Source organism: Rutidosis leptorrhynchoides, chromosome 2 (assembly GCF_046630445.1).
Source record: "Rutidosis leptorrhynchoides isolate AG116_Rl617_1_P2 chromosome 2, CSIRO_AGI_Rlap_v1, whole genome shotgun sequence".
Classification (NCBI taxonomy): Eukaryota; Viridiplantae; Streptophyta; class Magnoliopsida; order Asterales; family Asteraceae; genus Rutidosis; species Rutidosis leptorrhynchoides.
In genome coordinates, this window is record NC_092334.1 from 202,363,809 (window position 1) to 202,391,396 (window position 27,588).

Consider the following 27,588-nt stretch of genomic DNA (forward strand, 5'->3'; position numbering starts at 1 on the left):
TGCATTAGCAAGTCTGGACTTTGACCGTGTCTGCATGTCAAAAGTTTTGCTTATCATTCTAAACTTACCTGCTTATCATTCTTAGAGAATCACTGCTTATCATTCTTAGTCTAGACACGTCTTACTGCATTTAGTGTATCGATAGTGTATAGACAAAAATTCATATCTTTGTGTATCTGATAATTCATGCCTTAGCGTATCTGTTATTGTTATCTTTGCCTGACAGCTTTCGTAGATTCCTCCGTAACATATGGGATTTTAGTATTATATATGCATATGTAACTTATGTAATGCAGGGTAATAATCTACATCCTATAATCTATTTCTTATTGAAAATCCTTCATCTGATCGTACGAGATGAATCCCTCAACCAGTTCGAGTCCTCAGATTCCGATAGCTATTCCGATAGTTATTCCGATAGCAATTCCGACATGGATGTTCACCTAAGCTCCGAAAGCAGCGTCACCAGAATGAATCAATCAATCAGCCATCCTCAATTCATCTGATGGGTTCGTAGTCAACTTAATCAATGAAGACACGAAGAAGGCAATTCCTTCCACCAATTGAATTCACCTCTTGAAAATGAACCTGAAGCACTTACCGGTGAACCAGTCTGAAAAATCATTTTCACCTCATTTTCCCGAATATCTCATCATGATTACATAATATCTCATATTCTAAACCTTATTCATTCACTCGTTCTTACCGACAATCATCCCGGAGTAATCGAAGAAGTCAACGAGCTTCGCTCCTGAGTAATGATTTTTGAAGAATATGGTACAAAATTTACCAGCTTCAGCAACATCATCGGCACCAACAGTACCATCAGTAACAGCACCAGTACCATCAACAATCCATGCCTCAACATCTCATTCTGTACCTCGAGTATAATTATCGTTCTACGTATCATTTTACATCATTTATTTTCGTTCGACATGATGGTTATGTAATCTCTAATGTTTTAGAGATTATGTACTCTAGTTCTAACCGTAAAGCAAATGAGATTAATATTATATTAACTCATTAAATCTATGATTATATCTGAAGAAAATATATATATATGTATATATATATTTTCATAAAGATTGTAATTAAAAAAAAAATTCTTTCGTACAAACTGTTAATGGTGAAAATATTTTAACGGGTAGGTAATACCCGAGGAATATTTAGATTTCACCTTAATAAGTTACACTGTACATTCGTTGAAGCTGATTCAACAGTCATTTACTATCCTACTTACAACCAACGATATACGTATCCGTTCACCGCAGAATAACCATTTTCATTCAATTTCATATTTGGATTTTGACTTCTCAGAATCCAACAAGTGGCATAATGAAGAAAACATATGACAAAATAAAATTTGTTAGAAACAGACAAATTAACTATGAGAATTTTGTTAAGAATCCACGCTAACTGTTCCTAGCTAACTGTTCCTAGCTAACTGGTTACATTTTATTTATCACAATTTACATTCTCGCAATTTTATTTATTGTCATTTAATTTCTGTATTTATTTTACGCACTTTAAATATCGGGACACGTATACAAGGTTTTGACATATCATATCGACGCATCTATATATATTATTTGGAATCACCATAGACACTCTATATGCAGTAATGATCGAGTTCTCTATACAGGGTTGAGGTTGATTCTACAATAATATATATACTTTGAGTTGTGATCGAGTCTGAGACAAATACGGGTCACGATACGTATTAATTAATTCGAATATTATATATTAAACTATATATGAATTATTGAATTGCTAACTGTGGACTATCAACTGTGGACTACCAACATTGGACAATTAAAATGAATTAAAATATTGACTATAACATATGAAACTAAACAATTTTTCAAGTTTGCCACTTAATTTCATCATAAACGCCATTTATATCTTGACAATTCTAATCTGCATTCAAACCTTTCATGATTCTTGAAAACACCTCAATATAGAGGAATGAACCAACCGCATTTCATCTACGGAAAGAAAGGTTTATGCATATAGTTATATACCTGAAAAACCCTCGGAAACTGAGTAAACATTCAACACATAGCTGTGTTAATCCCTTTAGTGTTATTATTACCCAACATAACTTTGCAATCCCTTTCCAAATTAGCCAATTTTGGCACAGCTCCAACAAGTCAAATTCGACTTCTCGCTCAGATTAGCTTATTATAACCCTAATATATAAGTTGCCTTTCGTCATCGATACCGAAAAACCGTTTATATCTCACTACATTAGCAGTAAACTTACCAGCAACATCATTGATCTTTGACTTTATGAAAAGTTATTATATTCATTGAAATCCTATCATGTACTCATCCACATATTGTAACAAGAATTGCCATACCAATTACCGGGATTTAGCAATCAGTATTTTGAAATCTCGCAGCATGCCTATGCCAACAGTTATATGTGTACATATAACGTCTATCATCTGGACTTACATGCTTGAATGTGAAATTTCTGAAAAACACCCCGAACTGCGAACTAGTCATCGAAATGCTGATGACGCAGCAAAAACCGTAAAACGACATTAATTGTCGGAAGTTTTATGATAAAGAATAGTATGTTGAAAAAGCTCAGAAAGGTTGGAACTGGAAAAACGGATTGAGCTAACCACGAAGGAGACCAAAGACAAATTCAAGGACCATACCCTATATTCAAAGAATCCAGGTAATTCTGGATCCGATGAAACCATTAACGAATATCTTGCTCCGTACTCATGTTAAAATCTTGCGTAAAATCTTTCTTCATCAACCATCGAACTTAGAAATCCCAAAATATCATCATAAATATCTTCGATATTTCTGAGGATATTTTCATAACTCTTCTTGTCTGAAACTAGTTATCTCTTCGTGCTATTCGTATTACATCATAAAGGAAACCATTTTAGTTTCTAAATTTCTTTAAAATTCGAGTTTAAATTATGAATGACTTCTGGAGTAGTGTTGGAAATTGATGCATGAGTTAGAATAATATAATGACACTTGATCAACGTTATTATATTACAATAAGTCATGCTGAGTTTCTAATGGGACGTGATGATTCACAGAATCATAACGTCATCACGTGTCATGTTACATAACTCTTTCATTCAAATTAACTTCTGAACATATCAAGAAAATATATTCTTGATAGTTCTATTCTCAGTGATTCTGGTAATTTGACAAATCAAATCGTGCTATTACGTTCTTTCTTGCTTAGAAAATTTAGTTCATTCGGAACTCCATACCTACAAACTCTGGACCAATACTTGCGAAAAGAAAACAAAAGCATGAAGCTCCGAAATAGAAAGAGGGTATAAATCGCAGCAAATAAGAGAGAGCATTAACTGTGGATGACAATGATTATAGGAGACAGAAGCAGGAACAACGAAATATAAGAGAAAATATAAAGCCCAATAACAACACGGAGATTACAAACCGTGGATATTAATACGAATATCAATATAAAGACACGGTAGAATTAAGAATAGTATCATTCCAAGATAATAGTAGAAGTAAACAGATTCTTCTAGTGAAAGATTAAAAAGAAGGATGACAAAAAGGATAATTAGGAAAATATCAATGATTAGAACTGATTGAAGCATTTTTAAAATCTTTTAGAAGTAAGAATTAAGAATGAAAGTATAGAAAATGGGAGTGGTGGAAAATAATGGAACGGAAAAAGTTTAATTTATAATGGAAATATCAGACAGAGTAATCGATGCAGATCACTGTATTTAATTATAGAGATCTTAATTTCCTTACTCACCGAAGAGTCAAATATTTTAAATTGCTAAGATTTTCTTTAAATCCCTTGAAGTCCGGATTTCAACCAAGACAACGTCAAAAGTTAAGACGCACCTTATTTTCTGAATTCAACCCTGACTCTGTCAAAAGTTAAGATGAATCTTTACTTTCCTATTTCACTCTTTGGTGATAGCTTCATTCGTACTCTTCGAATAATCGAATTATTTTATCCATATTACTCAATGATGATAAAACTCAATTTATCAACTCATATTCGTCATGAAAACATTTTTATTGTTAACCATGACCACCTCATTTAAATTTCGGGACGAAATTTCTTTAACGGGTAGGTACTGTGACGACCAGGGAATTTCCGACCAAATTTAAACCTAATCTTTATATATTTCTGACATGATAAGAAAAATCTGTTATGTTGAGTATCAAACTCTTGAACTATTTATATGGAATCAATTAACCTGTGACTATTCCCGACGATTCACGAACCATTGATTGTAAGTATGTATGTAGCTAAATATATATTAAACATTCAATAAAGATCATATATCATATAATTATTAAATATTATATAATTAATAATAAATAATAAATTAAAACATAATTGTCATATTAATATTATTATGAGTACTTTCATTGTTATTATCAATACTGATATTAATATTAAAATCCGTAGTATTAATATTATTATTATTTTTATATAGATAGGAATTCTAATACATGTGTATTATTATTATTATTATATATAATAAATAAAAATGAAAATCTTACACAATTGATTTGTTATATAACTACTATTATTATTAGTATTGTTGTTATCATTATTCATATCGTAAATAGTAGCAAGATTACAATTTTAGCTATTATCAATGAATACGTATAGTTCTTATTATTGTGATTGTTATTATTTTTATGATCAATATTATTGCTATAATTATTATTATGATTGTATTATTATTATTATTATAATAAAACTATAAACTTTATTATTATGACCATTATTAGTATCATTATAAATTTAGTTGTTATTAGGGCTACTAAAAGTATTATTAACTTGATTACTAAAATCATCACTTTATTATTATTAGTATTATTATGATCTTAATATTATTATATTATTTTCTCTATTAATTATTATTATTAATAGTATTTGATTATTATTAATATATTTATAATTATATTATTAATAGTTACATAAAAATTGATACAGAATCGGTAAAGAATTAAAAAATTTGTTACATGTAACTTTCATGCTTTATTTGATTAGATTTCTGTCACCAAATCTTGTACGATCTATGACTTAATTCACAATAAACTTCCAAATTCCGTTGGAAGTCCCTATCTGTTTTCTTATTTTATTTTTATACGGTACTTGATGAAACACCAACTAGTCATCCACTTTACATTATAAACCAATCGAATTATGCAATGAGATGGAATAATTCATTCAGCCTTTATGTGTTTTATTATTTTTCTTTTTGTTCCTTTCTGACTCCTTTATTCTACCAAATCCATAAACTGATATATACAAATCAGTTAGCTAGTAATTAGAAGAAATTCATTCAACTATCTATAACCATTACCATGATCAAAAGCCAGCATCACCAAACTTATTTTTTTTCTTTCCTCTTTCGTTTACCAACCCTAGAACCACCACACCCACCGAAACCCTACTCATTCTGTAATAATTCTGTCATACAGTCGAACCCATCCATCTCTCCTTTTTCTCTCTTAAGTATGATCGTGAACCACCACCGGTCTATAGATTAGCTGCTGCCTTATGTTTTCTGTTTCGAACCATAACTGCAACTCAGTCTTACGTCCCTATGCTGATGTATTCTTTCTTTTCTCTCGATACTCAATAACTGTTACTACAGTTTTTGTTTTATTGATACTTCTTGCTGAAAACAATGAAAACATAAGGAATCGATGACATGTGTGATATATTTGTACGAATATTTTTTTTTTTTTTGCAACATGGATATATATAGAATTATATGGAACATTATAAAAGTCTTGCAAGTGGTTAAGGTGGCCGACAACTTTGGTCCTTGATAAGTGAGGTTCATTTTTTTTTTTATCTTTTCCTTGTTAAAGAAATGGATTATGTTGTGTGATGATATTATTCGGTGGTATCAACCACTTCCAGCCCCACTATTTCGGTTAAAACAAAGAGAAAGAATCGATACATTTTTTTTAGTGGATTAGTTGAGTGAATCCATGTAATCAATTATTAAAAGGAATTCCTTTGAAAGCTTTTTGACTACTTCGACGTTCAAGATTCCACATCGAGCCAGGAGTATGAAGTTGATAATCGTTCCTGTTTTTTTTTTACTCCAACATATATTACAGTTTATTAATGGGATTATTTATTTGGGCTACCATCTTCGAATATAAATGGGGCCAGTGAAATTATTATTGTAGCTGTGGGTTGTTTTTACAAATTAGGTAGCTGGGTCGACGAATGCAAGGACAACATTCAATTTTGCTGCAACTCATTGTTCCTAGTTCTATTACTTTATTCGTGATGACGATATGAGATGGTGAGATCAATAATGATAATAATGGTGGTTAGGGTTAATGATGTTTAGAAGATGATAAACAATTAATACAGTTAAAGTAATTAAGTGAACCAATTGTTACAAAAAAATATCAAGCAGTTTGTTGGTGAGTCGTATTGGTCTTTAGCAAGAGGTCGCGGGTTCGGCGACATTTCTTTTTAGGAAGCTACTTCTTTAAGGTAGTATTTTTATTATTATTATTATTATTATTATTATTATTATTATTATTATTATTATTATTATTATTATTATTATTATTATTATTATTATTATTATTATTGTTAGTATTATTATTATTATTATTATTAGTAATATTTGTATTTGTATTGTTATTATGACTATTATGATTATGATTAATGACATTATTACATATATTATTATTGTTAATATTAGTATCATAAGTATTATTACTAGCATTATTATTTAGGTTATTATTATTTGGATTAATATTAGTATAAGTATAATTGTAGATTTATTATTATTATTACTAACAAAACTATTATTATTATGATTACCATTAATAATATAATTGCTATAATCATTATTACTAAGTATTATGTACTAATGTCAAAAATTATTATTTTCACTATCATTACTATTAAATTATTTATTTTACCAAAAACTACTAATATTATCACTATGAGATTTACAATCAAAAACTATCATCAACAATAATTATTAACTTTTAAATTTTTATTAGTAACATTAGGTATTGTCATTATTATCATTTTTCCCGTTACAAATAATATCTTGATATTATTATAATCACTATATTTAACAAAAAAAGATATATATATATATATATATATATATATATATATATATATATATATATAATACATATAACATAATAAAAGTTATATTTTCATATACAAAATGAATATATGAAACCTACACATATTATTAATATAAAAAGTATATAATTAATAGTTTATATATATATTTTCGATTACAACTATGTATATTAATAAATATACAAATGATATAGGTTCGTGAATCCGAGGCTAACCCTACTTTTGTTCAATGTCGTCATATGTATTTTTACTACAAAATACATTAGGTGAGTTTCATTAATCCCTTTTTAAATGCTTTTGGAATATATATTTTTGGGACTGAGAATACATGCGCTGTTTTTATAACTGTTTTACGAAATAGACACAAGTAATTGAAACTACATTATATGGTTGAATGATCGAAATCGAATATGCCCCTTTTTTAGTCTGGTAATCTAAGAATTAGGGAACAGACACCCTAATTGACGCGAATCCTAAAGATAGATCCATCAGGCCCAACAAGCCCCATCCAAAGTACCGGATGCTTTAGTACTTCAAAATTTATATCATGTTCGAAGGAGGATCCCGGAATGACGGGGATATTCTTATATACAAATTTTGAATGTCGGTTACCAGGTGTTCAATCCATATGAATGATATTTTTGTCTCTATGCATGGGACGTATGTTTCTGAGAAATGGAAATATGAAATCTTGTGGTCTATTAAAATTATGAAATGATTATTTATGTTAAACTAATGAACTCACCAACCTTTTTGGTTGACACTTGAAAGCATGTTTATCCTCAGGTACGAAAGAAATCTTCCGCTGTGCATTTGCTCATTTTATAGATATTACTTGGAGTCATTCATGGCATATTTCAAAAGACGTTACATTCGAGTCATCGAGTTCATCAAGATTATTATTAAGTTAATTATAGTTGGATATATTATGAAATGGTATGCATGCCTGTCAACTTTCGATGTAATGAAAGTTTGTCTTTTCAAAGACGAATGCAATGTTTGTATAATGTATCATATAGAGGTCAAGTACCTCGCGATGTAATCAACTGTTGTGAATCGTTTATAATCGATATGGACTTCGTTCGGATGGATTATGACGGGTCTTTACAATTCTAGCACACATCGAGGAAGGTAAACCTGAAGAAAAGAACATCAGTGATGTTCCCGTCGCAAAAGAATTTTCCGATGTATTTTCGAAAGAATTACCAGGATTACCCCCACATCGATCTGTTGAATTTCAAATAGACCTTGTACCAGGAGCTGCACCAATAGTTTGTGCTCCATACAAACTCGCACCCAGCGAAATGAAAGAATTACAAAGTTCGTTACAGGAACTTTTAGAGCGTGGTTTTATTCGACCAAGCACATCACCATGGGGAGCTCCTGTTTTGTTTGTCAAGAAGAAAGATGGTACATTCAGGTTGTGTATTGACTACCGAGAGTTGAACAACTTACCATCAAGAACCGCTACCCACTACCGAGAATCGACGACTTATTTGATCAACTACAAGGCTCGTCTGTTTATTCGAAGATCGATTTACGTTCTGAATATCATCAAATGCGGGTGAAGGAGGATGATATTCCAAAGACTGCTTTTAGGACGCATTACGGTCATTATGAGTTTATGGTTATGCCGTTTGGATTGACTAAGGAACCAGCTGTGTTCATGGACCTCATGAACCGAGTGTGTAGGACATATCTTGACAAGTTTGTCATTGTTTTCATCGATGACATACTTATTTACTCGAAGAATGATCAAGAGCACGAAGAACATTTGAGAAAAGTGCTAGAGTTGCTGAGAAAAGAAAAACTGTACGCTAAGTTTTCAAAGTGTGCATTTTGGTTGGAAGAAGTTCAATTCCTCGGTCATATAGTGAAAAAAAAAAAGGTATTCAGGTGGATCCAGCAAAGATTGAAACCGTTGAAAAGTGGGAAACCCCGAAAACTCCGAAGCACATACGCCAGTTTTTAGGACTAGATGGTTACTACAGAAGGTTCATCCAAGACTTTTCCAGAATAGCAAAACCCTTGATTGCATTAACGCATAAAGGGAAGAAATTTGAATGGAAGGATGAACAAGAAAAAGCGTTTCAATTGTTGAAGAAAAAGTTAACTACGGCACCTATATTGTCATTACCTGAAGGGAATGATGATTTTGTGATATATTGTGACGCCTCAAAGCAAGGTCTCGGTTGTGTATTAAAGCAACGAACGAAGGTAATTGCTTATGCGTCTAGACAATTGAAGATTCACGAGCAGAATTATATGACGCATGATTTGGAATTAGGCGCGGTTGTTTTTGCATTAAAGACTTAGAGGCACTACTTATATGGGGTCAAAAGTATTATATATACCGACCACAAAAGTCTTCAACACATATTTAATCAGAAACAACTGAGTATGAGGCAGCGCATGTGGATTGAATTGTTGAATGATTATGACTTTGAGATTCGTTACCACCCAGGGAAGGCAAATGTGGTAGCCGACGCCTTGAGCAGAAAGGACAGAGAACCCATTCGTGTAAAATCTATGAATATAATGATTCACATTAACCTTACTACTCAAATAAAGGAGGCGCAACAAGGAGTTTTAAAAGAGGGAAATTTAAAGGATGAAATACCCAAAGGATCGGAGAAGTATCTTAATATTCGGGAAGACAGAACCTGGTATAGGGCTGAAAGGATTTGGGTACTAAAATTTGGAGATATGAGAGAAATGGTACTTAGAGAAGCTCATAAAACCAGATACTCAATACATCCTGGAACGGGGAAGATGTACAAAGATCTCAAGAAACATTTTTGGTGGCCAGGTATGAAAGCCGATGTTGCTAAATACGTAGGGGAATGTTTGACGTGTTCTAAGGTCAAAGATGAGCATCAGAAACCATCAGGTCTACTTAAAAACCCGAAATCCAGGAATGGAAATGGGAAAACATTACCATGGATTTCATCACTAAATTGCCAAGGACTGCAAGTGGTTTTGATACTATTTGGGTAATAGTTGATCGTCTCACCAAATCAGCACACTTCCTACCAATAAGAGAAGATGACAAGATGGAGAAGTTAGCACGACTGTATTTGAAGGAAGTCGTCTCCAGACATGGAATACCAATCTCTATTATCTCTGATAGGGATGGCAGATTTATTTCAAGATTCTGGCAGACATTACAGCAAGCATTAGGAACTCGTCTAGACATGAGTACTGCCTATCATCCACAAACTGATGGGCAGAGCGAAAGGACGATACAAACACTTGAAGACATGCTACGAGCATGTGTTATTGATTTCGGAAACAGTTGGGATCGACATCTACCGTTAGCAGAATTTTCCTACAACAACAGCTACCATTCAAGCATTGATATGGCGCCGTTTGAAGCACTTTATGGTCGAAAGTGAAGGTCTCTGATTTGTTGGAGTGAAGTGGGGGATAGACAGATTACGGGTCCGGAGATAATACAAGAAACTACCGAGAAGATCATTCAAATTCAACAACGGTTGAAAACCGCCCAAAGTCGACAAAAGAGCTACGCCGACATTAAAAGAAAAGATATAGAATTTGAAATTGGAGAAATGGTCATGCTTAAGGTTGCACCTTGGAAAGGCGTTGTTCGATTTGGTAAACAAGGGAAATTAAATCCAAGGTATATTGGACCATTCAAGATTATTGATCGTGTCGGACTAGTAGCTTACCGACTTGAGTTACCTCAACAACTCGTGACTGTACATAACACTTTCCACGTCTCGAATTTGAAGAAATATTTTGATAAAGAAGATCTCACTATTCCGTTAGACGAAATCCAAATCAACGAAAACCTTCAATTCATCGAAGAACCCGTCGAAATAATGGATCGTGAGGTTAAAAGACTTAAGCAAAACAAGATAACAATTGTTAAGGTTTGATGGAATGCTCGTAGAGGACCCGAGTTCACCTAGGAATGAGAAGATCAGATGAAAAAGAAATACCCACACTTATTTCTAGAAGATACGTCAACACCTCCAACTGCTTAAAATTTCGGGACGAAATTTATTTAACGGGTAGGTACTGTAGTGACCCGAACTTTTCCATGTTTATATATATTAAATGAAATTGATATTTATATGATTAAGTGTTTTCAACATGTTAAGCAATCAAACTTGTTAAGACTTGATTAATTGAAATAGGTTTTATATAGACAATTGACCACCCAAGTTGACCGGTGATTCACGAACGTTAAAACTTGTAAAAACTATATGACATCATATATATGGATATATATATATATATATATATATATATATATATATATATATATATATATATATATATATATATATATATAGTTAACATGGTATTATTATAAGTAAACATATCATTAAGTATGTTAACAATGAACTACATATGTTAAAACAAGACTACTAACTTAATGATTTCGAAACGAGGCATATATGTAACAATTATCGTTGTAACGACATTTAATTGTATATATATCATATTAAGATATATTAATACATCATAATATCATGTTAATGTAATAATTTAACATCTCATTTGATATAATAAACAATGGGTTAACAACACTTAACAAGATCGTTAACCTAAAGGTTTCAAAACAACACTTACATGTAACGACTAACGATGACTTAACGACTCAGTTAAAATGTATATACATGTCGTGTTTTAATATGTATTCATACACTTTTGAAAGACTTTAAGACACTTATTAAAATACTTATACTTACAAAAATGCTTACAATTACATCATCGTTCAGTTTCATCAATAATTCTACTCGTATGCACCCGTATTCGTACTCGTACAATACACAGCTTTTAGATGTATGTACTATTGGCAGCCCATGTGAGTCACCAAACACATGTATGCACTCCAATGATCAGCTCTTAGCAGCCCATGTGAGTCACCAAACACATGTGGGAACCATCATTTGGAAACTAGCATGAAATTTCGCATAAAATTACAAAAATATTAGTAATCATTCATGACTTATTTACATGTAAACAAAATTACACATCCTTTATATCTAATCCATATACCAATGACCAAAAACACCTACATATACTTTCATTCTTCAATTTTATTCATCTAATTGATCTCTCTCAAGTTCTATCTTCAAGTTCTAAGTGTTCTTCATAAATTCTATAAGTTCTAGTTTCATAAAATCAAGAATACTTCCAAGTTTGCTAGCTTACTTCCAATATTGTAAAGTGATCATCTAACCTCAAGAAATATTTATCATTTATAGTAAGATATCTTTCTAATACAAAGTAATACTCATATTCAAACTTTGATTCAATTTCTATAACTATAACAATCTTATTTCGAGTGGAAATCTTACTTGAACTTGTTTTCGTGTCATGATTCTGCTTCAAGAACTTTCAAGCCATCCAAGGATCCTTTGAAGCTAGATCTATTTTTCTCATTTTTAGTAGATTTATCTACAAAACCTGAGGTAGTAATGATGTTCATAACATCATTCGATTCATATATATAAAACTACCTTATTTGAAGGTTTAAACTTGAAATCACTAGAACATAGTTTAGTTAATTCTAAACTTGTTCACAAACAAAAGTTAATCCTTCTAACTTGACTTTTAAAATCAACTAGACACATGTTCTATATCTATATGATATGCTAACTTAATGATTTAAAACCTGAAAACATGAAAAACACCGTAAAACTGGATATACGCCGTCGTAGTAACACCGCGGGCTGTTTTGGGTTAGTTAATTAAAAACTATGATAAACTTTGATTTAAAAGTTGTTCTTCTGGGAAAATGATTTTTCTTATGAACATGAAACTACATCCAAAAATCATGGTTAAACTCAAAGTGGAAGTATGTTTTCTAAAATGGTCATCTAGACGTCGTTCTTTCGACTGAAATGACTACCTTTACAAAAATGACTTGTAACCTGTATTTTCAACTATAAACTTATACTTTTTCTGTATAGATTCATAAACTTAAGTTGAATATGATACCATAGCAATTGGATTCACTCAAAACGGATTTAAAACGAAGAAGTTATGGGTAAAACAAGATTAGATATTTTTGCTTGTTGTAGCTACGTGAAAATTGGTAACAAATCTATATTAATCATATCCTAGCTAACTTGTATTGTATTATACATGTATTCTAATATATTATGTAATCTTGGGATACCATAGACACGTATGCAAATGTTTTGAGATATCATATCTACCCATCTATATATATTATTTGGAACAACCGTAGACACTCTATATGCAGTAATGTTGGAGTTAGCTATACAGGGTTGAGGTTGATTCCAAAAATATATATACTTTGAGTTGTGATCTAGCCTGAGACGTGTATACACTGGCTCGTGGATTAGGTCAAGATAATATATATCAATTTATTTTTTGTACATCTAACTATGGACAACTAGTTGTAGGTTACTAACGAGGACATCTGACTTAATAAACTTAAAACATCAAAATGTATTAAAAGTGTTATAAATATATTTTGAACATACTTTGATATATATGTACATATTTGTTATAGGTTCGTGAATCGACCAGTGGCCAAGTCTTACTTCCCGACGAAGTAAAAATCTGTAAAAGTGAGTTATAGTCCCACTTTTAAAATCTAATATTTTGGGATGAGAATACATGCAGTTTTATAAATGTTTTACGAAATAGACACAAGTAATTGAAACTACATTATATGGGTGAATGATCGAAGCCGAATATGCCCCTTTTGCTTGGTAACCTAAGAATTAGTAAACCGATCTACTAATTGACGAGAATCCTAAAGATAGATCTATTGGGCCTAACGAACCCCATCCAAAGTACCGGATGCTTTAGTACTTCGATGTTGTTTATATCATGTCCGAAGGATTTCCCGGAATGATAGGGGATATTCTTATATGCATCTTGTTAATGTCGATTACCAGGTGTTCACCATATGAATGATTTTTATCTCTATGTATGGGATGTTTATTGAAATATGAAATCTTGTGGTCTATTATTATAATTTGATAATATATAGGTTAAACCTATAACTCACCAACATTTTTGTTGACGTTTTAAGCATGTTTATTCTCAGGTGATTATTAAGAGCTTTCGCTGTTGCATACTAAAATAAGGACAAGATTTGGAGTCCATGCTTGTATGATATTATGTAAAAACTGCATTTAAGAAACTTATTTTTGATGTAATATATTCTTATTGTAAACCATTATGTAATGGTCGTGTGTAAACGGTATATTTTAGATTATCATTATTTGATAATCTACGTAATGCTTTTTAAACCTTTATAGATAAAATAAAGGTTATGGTTGTTTTAAAAATGAATGCAGTCTTTGAAAAACATCTCATATAGAGGTCAAAACCTCGCAACGAAATCAATTAATATGGAATATTTATAATCAATATGAACGGGACATTTCATAAAGTACATAAAATGAAGAGAAAAACTAAATCTACAAGTAATAAGTTCATGGTTTTTCATACTTAGAAAGATTCAAGCCAAGGTTTTGATCTTTAAGAAAGTAAACCTCAAGTTTACTAACATGAACACAAGTATGATTTTAAAACTCATGAACTTTATATCTTTTAAAAAATTAAGTGTAGAACCATAAACTAGAAAGTTTAGGTTCTTGTTCTTGGTTCTTTACAAACAAAAGATGAAAGTAACCAAGATTACATGAAGATGCAAGCTAGAGAACTTGATCTTTAACAACAATAAACAAGAAGTAACTAACTCAAGAAGAATGATGATGACTAGCATTCGGTTTTGGAACAAGAAAAGAAGAAGAAAGAGTTTATTACTGTAAGACCCAAATATTTATTGTACATAATGTATTTATGGTGTACGATGCGTGTATGAAGTGTACGAGACATGTACGTGTTGCTTGCTCGAACGTCGAAGAAAACTGGACGTTGTTTGGAGTCACAAGGTGTGTACGTACCTTTTCGACCCCAAATAAAGTTTTTTTTGATGTTTCAAAGCCTTACCATTGGAAAGAAAATCTTATTACGTTTCCAACGATATTTGATTCATCGAAAACGGAGTTACGGTCAAAAAGTTATGGCCAAAACAAGTTTGCTGAAGTTCAGATGAAACAGGCAAATGTCGCGGCGCGACCAGAATGGCCACGGCACGACAAATGCCTATTTTGAGGGTCAGAAAGCTTAAAAAGGTGATCTAAAACCACCCTTTGGGCCACGGCGCGACAAACCTGCTCCGCGGCGCGACAATAGGCACGTTCTGGTACTTTTCAGCCTTTTAATGAGTTAAATGAGGGGCAAAGTTGGTATTTCACATATGGACGGGTCTTTGGCCGTAAAACTAATCCTAATCTTATCTAAACCTCATTTCCTTCTCATTTCTTCGCTCCCACTCACACCCCAAACCCTAGAGAGAGAGTAAAGGGTTTAGAGAGAGAAAGCTCGAATCGGGGATGAAGAAGAGTGATTCGGGTCGGGTCTCAAGAGTTAAAGTTGTTCTCCTCGTTCACGGCTACGTTGTGATAGTGATGGTAAGTTCTAACTCCGAAATTCATCTTTATGATTTGGTATTCAAGTTAGGGTTTTTAGCTTTTTAGTTGTAAAACCCATTTAGATGATGAAGTGGGTTTATGGAAACTAGTTATTTTTGATACATGGCGGGTTTTGGGTTGATTGACGTTTTGACCATGATTAGGCTTTGGTTTTGGGTGTAATCACTTAGTTTAGTGATTTTGGAAGCGTTGGAACCCTTTTGGGTGTATTCGAGTTGACTAATTTTGAAATGGGTCAAAATTAGGGTTTATGTGTCAAAGTGGGTTTCGAGTGATGAAATTATGAGTTTGGGTCTTGCGTATGTTGGTTAAATGTTAGAACATTTGTGTTGACTTGGTTTTTGGGTGTAAACCCTAATTTAGGTCAACACGGGTCAAATGGGCATTTCGGGACAAGTAAGCTCGATTCGTTGTCAAATTAAGTTTTAAATCAAGTTTTGGTAAATCAAGTAGGTAAATACTTGATTTAAGTGTTAGTGGTTGTCTTGGAAATATAATCACTAATCGTTAGTGATTTTGGGGCGTTTTATGACTTTGGTCAAAATGAGCAATTTGAATTGGGTCAAAATTGAGGATGACACTAATTTGGATTAATTGGATGTTAAACACTTTTGTTGAGTGTTAAATGATGCTTTTCATGTAATTACTCGCGAGAAGTGATTTTAGGTTAAAATTTGGTGTTTTAGCAATAAAGTCAAACTTGGTCAACCATGGAATGGGTTTTGTGTAAAATACGAGCTAGTATGCGTTTAAAGGTTAAAGTTGACATAATTGGGTATTTCGAGAACGCCGGAACTAGTCTCGTTAGTTTTGGACCTTCAGGTAGCGTTAAAAGTGCAAAAGGGTGTATTTTACACTTGTTGTTCATTTGGGCGGGTCGAGAGTCCAAATGGGATTGTATGTTGATTATGTGTATACCTATATGCGTATTGTAGGTAAAATCTTGCTCGGTTGCATGTGGTGAAGATTTCGCGCATGGTTTGTAATGCTCGAGTTCACGAGGTGAGTGGAATAATTATATGCGTAGGTATATAATATATTTATTTGTGGAAGGTTGAGATGTGAAGTGTCGAAGTGTTAAGACACCACGTTTCACGTGACGAGTGAAGCATCGAGGTGTTAAGATGCCACTCGAGGTGAAGCATCGAGGTGTTAAGATGCCACCTAGGAGTGAAGTGTCGAGGTGTTAAGACGCCACTCCATGTTAAAGGGTGAAGTGTCGAGGTGTTAAGACGCCACCCGAGGGTGAAGTATCGAGGTGTTAAGATGCCACTCGGGGGTTAGTGATATGAGGTGCTAAGTACACTAATGGATGTTATGAACACCAATGGGAAATTCGAGTACCATCCCTTATACGATTGGTTAACCATGGTTATTGTGTTGTAGTGTAGCATACTATATTGTTCGTGTTATATATATGCTATTGTTGTGCTAGCTTGTGGTATTGGAGGTTTATAGCTTTGTATTGTGATGATAAGCTATTTGTGTTGCTAGCATGTATGCGGTATGTGAGTAAGTGTTTGCAATTAGGTATATTATATATGTATGTGTATAATTATTGCATTCACTAAGCTTTATGCTTACCCCTCTCGTTGTTTACCTTTTTACAGGTATTGTGATTATGAAGCTAGCTAGTTGTACACTAGATGCTTAGGAGCGCTTGGGCTCGACGGGGTAGCTTTTGTATATTTGGACGCGGATGGGGGATTTGGTAGTCCCCGAGATTATGCTCTTGGTATTGGGTTGGGTTATTGAGTCTTAACCCGTATTTCTTGTGATCGGGTCATTATTACAAATGATTTTGTATAGTGTAATTTGTGTGCCAAGGGTCATGATAGATTGTTAAACGTATCCTTATGATGTTATGTTTCGATTAAAACAGAGTTGAAAATGTATTATATTAATGGGACCTAACTAAAAAAAAAAAATGTACTCTGTTTTTGGTTAAATGGATTTGGGTTGTTACAAGTGGTATCAGAGCATAGTCTAAGGGAATTAGGTGACCTTGGAATAGGTGCCTAGTCTTAGACTTATTGACAGTGGTGCGTTATTTGCGAGACTTGTAGGAGTACGGGTCGGATTGAGATTTGTTAGTGCCTTAGAGTAGGTGACTAACTAGGACTAGTGCTTGTCCAATGTGGGATTATGTGGGGCCCTATTTCATGTGTAAATTAGTGCCTTAGATCGCTAGTGCCTAATGTAAGTAGGCAAACTTGGACGTTGTTTTAGTGATAGTCACCTAGGTTGTAGGTTGACTTGTTGTTGTGGTATACTTGTGTACGTTTATTATTATTGTATATTGGTGTATATATACAGGTATCTTTTGGTGCGGTGTCCTAGGGACGAATCTATTGGAGAGATTCGCATGTTTGGCTGTTTGAGTGATCAAGTTCACGGTAAGGACTTAGGTCATTCGGGTACTAGGAGTTATCGCGTGTTATTTTATGTGAATGTTGCGTCAGTCCGGGAAAGTACCTTGCATGACCATGTGAAAATGGTAAGGTACGCATTTGTAATAGTGACCGATCACCATTATTACGAAAGTGTATTTTGACACCAAGCATGACATGACAAGTACCGAACGGAGGAAACGTGGCATGGTTGGGGTAGAACGGGACGTGTTAGGAATCTTTTATTGGTTCCTAGGATATAGTGGTCTTGAGTGATGTGCTTGTTGTCACGTCGAGTTCTTTACGAGTCGGGAAGTGTTACGCTGGATTCGGTTAGTTAAGTGAGCGAGCTAACTCACGAGTTTGGTGCGTGCTTAGCCACCCTAAGTAGTGGGTGCATTATTGAGATTGTAATTGGTTTTAGTTACCCATCGTAACTAGGATGACCGATTTACGCTTGCGTGTATGCGACGAGGACTTGAATTCCGTAATGGAATGCGGCAAGTCTAATGATTGTAGTTTTGAGTTACACTCGGTAGAGTGTGTGGGTAGAGAATCGTGTTAGGATTCTAATTCTGAGTCGCCTTGGAATTGGCAAATCGAGGAGTCTTCGGGTCATTAAACTCATGGGAGTGGGACCCATATGACGATGTTTACGATAGTGTGTTGGTGTGTTGTGGATTATAGGGTAACATTCCTAACGGAATACCCCTGTCGTTGTGACTGTGCCGATAGGTGGAAGGGTGTAAGACTTGGTGTTCTCAAGCATCTCCTTAGTGTTAGATGAAGGGTTTCGTTAGGCTATATCGTTTTGGCCTTGTGAAAATTGCGGGTAGCGTGTGATCGCTAGAAACCTTCGATAAGACGATAAACCGTAAGGTTTGTCGGGTATGTATGACTCCAGGTCATTATTATAGAGAGACGGGTGACATCGGGCGTATGGAACCTAAAGGTCGAGTTTCTAAAATTCGGTTGATTGTGGTGGGAGTCTGCATGACACGGTGTCAGGTGCCTTCTTATACCTGCTAGTGTAATGTTCAACTCCGGTGATGGTGTGATCACTTTGTGCTTAGGGTGCTTGTGAGATACCCTTTGGAAGCATCGAAGATTTTAAATAGTGATCGACGGGTGATAGTAATTCGACGGTTGCAAAAGTCGAAGTTTAGGAGCATTGCAGTAAATACTTCTTATGAAGTGGCAGATGAGCGAATCTTGTTGCTCTTATGTGATGGACGAGTAAGGATGACCGGTGAGCCGGTGATGGGCTTAATGGTCGATTAGGTCGAAGGTTATGATGAAGCGTTGATGTTGCGGTCGATGCAATTATTGTGTCGGATTAGTCACTCTTCCCCATGAGAGTGAGCAATTGTTGATGATGGTTCGTTGCGTAGAAGGTCGGGTGATCTCGACTGTGATGCACGACTGATTAAGCGGAGTGGCATATGCCTAGTCATAGAGGCGTGTGTGGGACTTTGGTGGAGTTCGCTTTGCGAACGATGAAGAGCTGTAAATTATGATTTGTGGTATGACGGTGCGATGTCGTTGCGTGTACGACGTCTCAAGTGATAGTACATGTCGGCTCTAAGAGCCTAAAGTGAATTTGCGGTGATTTGATGTTTATGACCAACGGTGAGAATGGTCAGGTATGACGTGAAATTACAATTCCGCGGGATGTTATCATCTTGGCGGTGAGAATGGAGAGATAAATCCTAAGTGGGGGAGTTTTTACTGCCGCCTGAGGAATATCCGGTGGTGTTAGATCAAGTGAAGCGTAAGTCTTCTTGTATAAGGTGGTCGTGCAGTACCAAGTGCGGTATGAGACCAAGTGTGAAGTTTGATATCACAGAAGTGAGAGAATGTAACTGTTATTGCAGGTGCTCTCGTGATGTAAAATTGGGTTGGTGCGAAACCCGGATAGTGCTGTTGAGTAGGTACGAGTTCGATTTCGGTATGGATACTGTATTTTCCCTTTCGGGAAACGTGATTGTGGATATTATCGGTGGATTATTCCACTTTATGGATGATTGTGGGGCGGGGAGTTCTATTTTCGATTGTCTCACATAGAGACACGCGGGTTTTGTTTGTTTGCGAGGGTGCATTCCCTAGTGATGCGACCCGTTAGCCGCATTGAAATGTCAAAACCATCCTTAACGGACGGCCTAGGTTGGAGGATTCACCTGACATTGGTGAATACTTTTGGAGGTCGCGTGACGAATTGCGAATTGTTGGGATGATAATTCGCTATTGACAGGATTCTAGTACACAAATAGTTTCCATGCTGGTGATAGGAAGCCGTATTGTATGGATGTGTTGTTGGGTTTAGGGGAGAAACCCTGTGTCGAGTGTTGATGTTTTGTCTAACTTGTGGTGTATTATTGTCGTCCTGGATTAATTCAGAGACGAAAGGTCGTGTGCGGATCCATTCATGGGAAAGTTTGTATCCCTAGTGTGATTGGTTGGTGATACCGAAATTTCTTCGTTGAAGGAATGACCCGGTTGTGGAGACGAGGGGAGTTGGTTCTTGAATCGGAGAACATTCATGATTGAACGGTTGAGTGTAAATTTATGAACCGGTGAAGCACGGAGTTTTAACGCGGCATGAATCCTTCTCGATTTGGATTAATGCAAGACTTGGGTCACAGCGTAGTGGACCTAGTAGATCGCGTTGGGTGATATAGTTAAGGATGTAGCTTGTTGCGAGTTATAGCCGAGAGAACTTGAAGGGATGTTAAGTGGTAAGTGTTATTCGTAAGGATTTACTTTTACTCAGTCTTCGTCGTTTTGGATGTTGACCTTATTGTAGGACGTGGCTACTATTGGCATTGTACTTGTTAAGGGTATACCAAAGGGGTGATATCTCGGTACGAGATTGGTTGAGTTCTTCCCGATGTGAGGGATTGACCAAGTTTCTAGTGCTCGGATTCGTGGATTTGGTAAATCGCGGATGGAGATTAAGTTGAAAGGGGGTGATTCATCGGAAGGGTCGCTTAAGTGCGGTGTAAGATCTTCGTGTTGCGGGAAATTTCGTAGACTTCGAGTTCGAAAGTACGTCGAAGGACCATAGGATGTAGGTCCGGATGGGTTAAGTGACAAAGATCACGAGGACGTGATCGAGTTTAAGTGGGGGAGAGTTGTAAGACCCAAATATTTATTGTACATAATGTATTTATGGTGTACGATGCGTGTATGAAGTGTACGAGACATGTACGTGTTGCTTGCTCGAACGTCGAAGAAAACTGGACGTTGTTTGGAGTCACAAGGTGTGTACGTACCTTTTCGACCCCAAATAAAGTTTGTGTTGATGTTTCAAAGCCTTACCATTGGAAAGAAAATCTTATTACGTTTCCAACGATATTTGATTCATCGAAAACGGAGTTACGGTCAAAAAGTTATGGCCAAAACAAGTTTGCTGAAGTTCAGATGAAACAGGCAAATGCCGCGGCGCGACCAGAATGGCCACGGTGCGACAAATGCCTATTTTGAGGGTCAGAAAGCTTAAAAAAAGTGATCTAAAACCACCCTTTGGGCCACGGCGCGACAAACCTGCTCCGCGGCGCGACAATAGGCACGTTCTGGTACTTTTCAGCCTTTTAATGAGTTAAATGAGGGGCAAAGTTGGTATTTCACATATGGACGGGTCTTTGGCCATAAAACTGATCCTAATCTTATCTAAACCTCATTTCCTTCTCATTTCTTCCCTCCCACTCACACCCCAAACCCTAGAGAGAGAGTAAAGGGTTTAGAGAGAGAAAGCTCGAATCGGGGATGAAGAAGAGTGATTCGGGTCGGGTCTCAAGAGTTAAAGTTGTTCTCCTCGTTCACGGCTACGTTGTGATAGTGATGGTAAGTTCTAACTCCGAAATTCATCTTTATGATTTGGTATTCAAGTTAGGGTTTTTAGCTTTTTAGTTGTAAAACCCATTTAGATGATGAAGTAGGTTTATGGAAACTAGTTATTTTTGATACATGGCGGGTTTTGGGTTGATTGACGTTTTGACCATAATTAGGCTTTGGTTTTGGGTGTAATCACTTAGTTTAGTGATTTTGGAAGCGTTGGAACCCTTTTGGGTGTATTCGAGTTGACTAATTTTGAAATGGGTCAAAATTAGGGTTTATGTGTCAAAGTGGGTTTCGAGTGATGAAATTATGAGTTTGGGTCTTGCGTATGTTGGTTAAACGTTAGAACATTTGTGTTGACTTGGTTTTTGGGTGTAAACCCTAATTTAGGTCAACACGGGTCAAATGGGCATTTCGGGACAAGTAAGCTCGATTCGTTGTCAAATTAAGTTTTAAATCAAGTTTTGGTAAATCAAGTAGGTAAATACTTGATTTAAGTGTTAGTGGTTGTCTTGGAAATATAATCACTAGTCGTTAGTGATTTTGGGGCGTTTTATGACTTTGGTCAAAATGAGCAATTTGAATTGGGTCAAAATTGAGGATGACACTAATTTGGATTAATTGGATGTTAAACACTTTTGTTGAGTGTTAAATGATGCTTTTCATGTAATTACTCGCGAGAAGTGATTTTAGGTTAAAATTTGGTGTTTTAGCAATAAAGTCAAACTTGGTCAACCATGGAATGGGTTTTGTGTAAAATACGAGCTAGTATGCGTTTAAAGGTTAAAGTTGACATAATTGGGTATTTCGAGAACGTGGGAACTAGTCTCGTTAGTTTTGGACCTTCGGGTAGCGTTAAAAGTGCAAAAGGGTGTATTTTACACTTTTTGTTCATTTGGGCATGTCGAGAGTCCAAATGGGATTGTATGTTGATTATGTGTATACCTATATGCGTATTGTAGGTAAAATCTTGCTCGGTTGCATGTGGTGAAGATTTCGCGCATGGTTTGTAATGCTCGAGTTCACGAGGTGAGTGGAATAATTATATGCGTAGGTATATAATATATTTATTTGTGGAAGCGTGAGATGTGAAGTGTCGAGGTGTGAAGACACCACGTTTCACGTGACGAGTGAAGCATCGAGGTGTTAAGATGCCACTCGAGGTGAAGCATCGAGGTGTTAAGATGCCACCTAGGAGTGAAGTGTCGAGGTGTTAAGACGCCACTCCATGTTAAAGGGTGAAGTGTCGAGGTGTTAAGACGCCACCCGAGGGTGAAGTATCGAGGTGTTAAGATGCCACCCGGGGGTTAGTGATACGAGGTGCTAAGTACACTAATGGATGCTATGAACACCAATAGGAAATTCGAGTACCATCCCTTGTACGATTGGTTAACCATGGTTATTGTGTTGTAGTGTAGCATACTATATTGTTCGTGTTATATATATGCTATTGTTGTGCTAGCTTGTGGTATTGGAGGTTTATAGCTTTGTATTGTGATGATAAGCTATTTGCGTTGCTAGCATGTATGCGGTATGTGAGTAAGTGTTTGCAATTAGGTATATTATATATGTATGTGTATAATTATTGCATTCACTAAGCTTTATGCTTACCCCTCTCGTTGTTTACCTTTTTACAGGTATTGTGATTATGAAGCTAGCTAGTTGTAGACTAGATGCTTAGGAGCGCTTGGGCTCGACGGGGTAGCCTTTGGATATTTGGACGCGGATGGGGGATTTGGTAGTCCCCGAGATTATGCTCTTAGTATTGGGTTGGGTTATTGAGTCTTAACCCGTATTTCTTGTGATCGGGTCATTATTACAAATGATTTTGTAAAGTGTAATTTGTGTGCCAAGGGTCATGATAGATTGTTAAACGTATCCTTATGATGTTATGTTTCGATTAAAACAGAGTTGAAAATGTATTATATTAATGGGACCTAACTAAAAAAAAATAAATGTACTCTGTTTTTGGTTAAATGGATTTGGGTTGTTACAATTACTTAATATGTTTTGAGAAAAAAAAGGATGAGAGAAAGTTGAGAGAAAGTGTAAGTATGTGTGTGTGAAGAAATGAGATAGAATACAAGTAAATAAGTGAACAAAAAAATTTGAAAATGGAACTCCTACATTTGCCCAAGGTGGAGGGTTTTCATGGCTTAAAGGGGAAGGGATCAAATGCACTTTCATACATGGGGAGGTGGTGAGAGCTTGAAGAGGTATTAAAGCAAAGTGGTTTGGGAAAATGGTGTAAGTAAGCATGTAACTAGATTCCTCACTAAGCTAATTAATCTAGTTGTATCTTAATGTAATACTTGCATAAAATATGGGCTTACAAGTCCATTAAGAGGGTAGGGTGGGCTTCCAAGTCCATTTCCAATAATAAAAGCCCAGGTCCAAGTAAGTATGCAATTAATCAAATAAAGCCCAAGTAATTAACTAGTAACCTTAGTTAATTAAAATGACTAATAATAATTAATCATGAATGTAAATAATATTCGAAAATATTATTCGTGAAAAGTACGTGCGTCATAAAGACAAGTCGGGCCATGAAAAGTTAAATACGGTAACAAGTAACACGTATAAGAACACGTTTATTAAAACGCAAGCATTAATAATAAATTATTAATAATAAAACGTTGAAAAATCCAGGGTCGTTACATTGTAAAACCCTCAAGTGTTGGTAAAACTAAATTTTTCATAAAAATTTAAAACATTATGAACTATAAAACACTAAGGATTATACAATTCTATTAAAGATCTAAAAGTTTTTGCTACAAAATAGACAAAAAGGGTAAAACAAGGTTAAAAACTCTTTGCTAAAATCAAACCAACTTTCCAAAAGGGCATTGCATAACGAAAGGCACGATTCGACCCATTATAATTGTTGTGAGGCTCCGCTAAATAAGGCTTTATAAGCACTCATTTTTAGTGCTTCACTATAGTTCCGTTGAGCGCGCCGATGTTAACATCTCGGAATCAGAACTTGCTCTTGATCTACATTTCGGAATCACACATTTTGGCAAGAATGACTATGTTAGAACCTCAGCTATTCGTGAAGAAAAAAACAACCCCAATTACACATCTTCGTTTCCATCTCCATTCCATAAAATCCATTCACCTCTACTTATCTATTCTGGCCGCTTCATAAATAAAGAAATAAATCCCGAAAAAACCATTCCTTTCAGGAAACCCTCTACAAAACCGCATTAGAAAAATGCGAGCATCCGAGCCAACTATCGAAGAAGACCGCCATAAAAGGAGACCTCGAAGAGAAAAGCAAAAGATGCTTGAAAAAAAAATCGATGAATAAAGGTTCTGAAAAAAGGAGCAGAACCAGAAAGGATTCGAGGAAAGAAACTCCTGGCAGTCAAAAGGAAGGATGCTCACCGTGAAATTCCTGACAAAAAGCTGAAAGGATCACTAAAAAATCGATCTTTAAGAAAAAACTTCTATCTATCAAAACCCTTCACACCCTAGAAACCTCCAAGGCACCATCTCTTCACAATCCTAGCAGAGTCGATAACTGAAAATTCTCTTAAATGAGTGATGGTTTGAGTCTTGATCAAGCCTATGACGAAGAATGTGAGCATGACTGGCTAAGAGTGATTTCATTTCTTAGAACTATAGGACACCCTAAACACTTTAGTGAAATGAGTGACTCGAGTGAGATAGCCTCAGTTATGTAACCTCCCCTCATGCTTGCGGAAAAAGATTTGAGAATAACAAAAAGAATAAAGACTAAGTTTTCATTCCTCCGACTTACGGAACAAAGACCACTTGATCCCTACGAATAAAAGTCCTCATTGTTTAAAGTTCGGAAGTTTGCTTGAGGACAAGTAAAGTCTAAGTGTGGGATATTTAATATCGGCTAAAAAGTCATGTTTTTAACCCCCGATATTGAGTCCCAAAAGCATAAAGTTCAAAACTTTTCGGCAAAATAATTGATTTTTCGGTTAAATTTGTAGATAAGGTAATTACGAAGACGATGCAAAAAGAATCAAGAGAAACGGAGCTAAAACGAAGATTCTAGAGCGAAAATGGTGAAAGGCAAGAAATCAATTTATGATCTAGGAAAACCAGCTGACCATGCAAGCCAAACGGCCTGCCATGTGACGACCCGGAAATTTCTGACCAAATTTAAACTTAATCTTTGTATGATTTCGACATGATAAACAAAGTATGTAAAGTTGAGTCTCAAAAATTTTGAACTATTTTCATATATTCATGTGACCTTCGACTGTCCCCGATGATTCACGAACCATTGCTTGTAAATATGTGAATATATATAAATATGTGTATATATAAATATATGTATAATATATATAATAACATGAATATTAATAAACTATTATATACATTGATTGTTATAAATAAATATGAACAATAAAATACATTGTAATAAAAACTATTATTTTATATGTATATTTCTTGTATAAATATATTGTTATATTTAATTTAATTATATATATATATATATATATATATATATATATATATATATATATATATATATATTTGCGTAGTAAATTTTGTTATTAAAAACTGTTTATATATATACATAGTGTATATTAAATATAATGAATTTTGAGCTTAAATGGTAAATGTTTGTAACTTTCGATTGACGTTTAATTATTTTTAAAATAGGTCGAATATATATATATATATATATATATATATATATATATATATATATATATATATATATATATATATATATATATATATATATATATATATATGAAGTTTTAAAATAAAAGTTGTTCCAAAATTTGATTAAAAAGATAGTAGTTTTGATAAATATTTTTTTACCTTTACAATCTAAGTTTTTGTACTCCGTACATATAAATTGGAACATAAAATAAATAATTATCGAATCTTTTTGGTCAGGTTTCAAACAGTTAATGAATGGAATAATTAAATATATTTAATCTAAAAATTTAAGATTTTTAGAAAAACTTTTATATGTTAACTGTTTAGCAATGGACCACGATATAACACCCCGTAATAAGACAAACCTACGGCTGCTGAACTATTTCAATTATAATTTCGATTACTATTTTTCAATGATTCAAATCACATGTCCTGAGTGTTATTATTATATTAGTATTTATATTTTATATATCTATGTTAAGCATACACCAATCACCAACCATCATCATTCTAAAATATCACCAACTACACTTCTTATTCTTTCGTGAACATGATGATACCACCATCTGTTTCTGTTATTCTCTTTCTACCTGCAACTCCTACACAGCTACAGTTACTCCAAAGGTGATGATAATCAACGAGGACTGTTGCTTCTGTTTACTTCTGTTTCCGACGACCAAACAACCCCAAACCACCACTCAAACCTTTGTTATACTTCTGCTGCACCTGCGTTAATTTCTTTCTGTTTCTGTTTATAGTAGCCATAACCGAACACCACCTTCCTTTCCTCTCTTCTCTCTTTCTCACTTCTATGTTGTTGTTTGAATGTTGAACTCAAAAATGAAAATCATTAAGATAGCTCACTACTCGAATACTACTTGCTTTTGACTTTTATCAAAAGAACCAACACCATCACCCTACAACTCATTAGCCAACTGCTGCATACATATGTTTTGATTACTATTTTAAAAACCTCCACCACTCCAATACAACCACCACCTTATTAACCACAACCACCGTGAACTAGCTCTACTCTCACCACTTTGGAACCATCACAGCTTCACCATCACTACCACTTCTTCTT